The following is a 1,043-nucleotide window of genomic DNA, read 5'->3' as shown; positions in this document are numbered from 1 at the left end:
GAGGGAAGAATAGGAAGGAGATGCATACTGATGGAGATGAAGGAAAGGGAAAAGTGGAGAAAAACTGCACATGGATGGAGAAAATAGGCAAGAACTGGATCCACTCTATACCTCCTCCAGTCAAGTCTGTGGAGGACCCAGCTTTTAACTATGGATGTAGAGCAAGAAATGAAGAAGAAAGGAGGAAAGTAAAGAAATAAATGGAAAGGAAGCCCTGGAAACAGAGTTAAGGGAACAGATAGAGAGCTTCTCGGCCTTTTGGCTAGAATCAAGTGTAGTATCTGTTCTTATCAGTTTAATATCTAATATGTCCCCTATCCGGGGACCTTATATTAAATGGATTTTTGGGACAGGGAGACAGAAACGGAGCTTGCTTCGTCCGTTCCATGCATCGACTTAGTATTGCAGTACTTCTAGGCACGGTGCGCCAATAAAAAAAAAAAAAGAAAAGAAAAACAAAGTCACCAGATAACAAAGGTAGAAAAATCATTTTATTTTCATTTTAGTGTTTGGAATATGTCCAATTTGAAAATTTACATCTGCTGTCTTTTTGCACTGGGTACACTGGAGCTGCAACAGCTTACAGAAATTATTTATAATGAAAAAAAATCAAGTTATTTTTTTCTCCTATACTGGTATAGTATTTTCAATGATACTTGTTTTTATGTGCCATGGGTGGTATAAGGGGTGTGGCTACTGTGGGTATGGCTACCATAGGGGTGGAGCCATAGATGGTGACCCCACCCATGATGAGTACTGGTACCTTTTTTCCTACCAAAAACGAACTGATCTTATCTATATGTTTAATCTTTGCTTACACCCTATGCTGTCTATTAAAATGTTTATTGTGTATTATGTCAACATAGTAAAGTAGCATACTATGCCATATTTTGTATTCTTGTTAGAATATTTTTACTACTGTAATTGTCTGTTGCTTATGTTTGACTTATTCATGTTGTACACCACCTTGAGTGAATTCCTTCAAAAAGGTGGTAAATAAATCCTGATAAATTAATAAATAGTTTACACACAAGTGTTATGAT

At 36.6% G+C, this 1,043-nt stretch overlaps 1 non-coding gene across 1 annotated transcript; it reads left to right on the top strand.

Moving 5' to 3' along the window:
• Positions 1-242: 242 nt before the first annotated feature.
• On the top strand, positions 243-433 carry LOC115467472. Its single transcript, XR_003941756.1, has one exon. It is a non-coding gene; the product is annotated as a U2 spliceosomal RNA (small nuclear RNA).
• Positions 434-1,043: the final 610 nt, after the last annotated feature.

Source organism: Microcaecilia unicolor, chromosome 3 (genome assembly GCF_901765095.1).
Source record: "Microcaecilia unicolor chromosome 3, aMicUni1.1, whole genome shotgun sequence".
Taxonomy (NCBI): Eukaryota; Metazoa; Chordata; class Amphibia; order Gymnophiona; family Siphonopidae; genus Microcaecilia; species Microcaecilia unicolor.
This window is presented reverse-complemented; position numbering and strand designations above follow the sequence as displayed.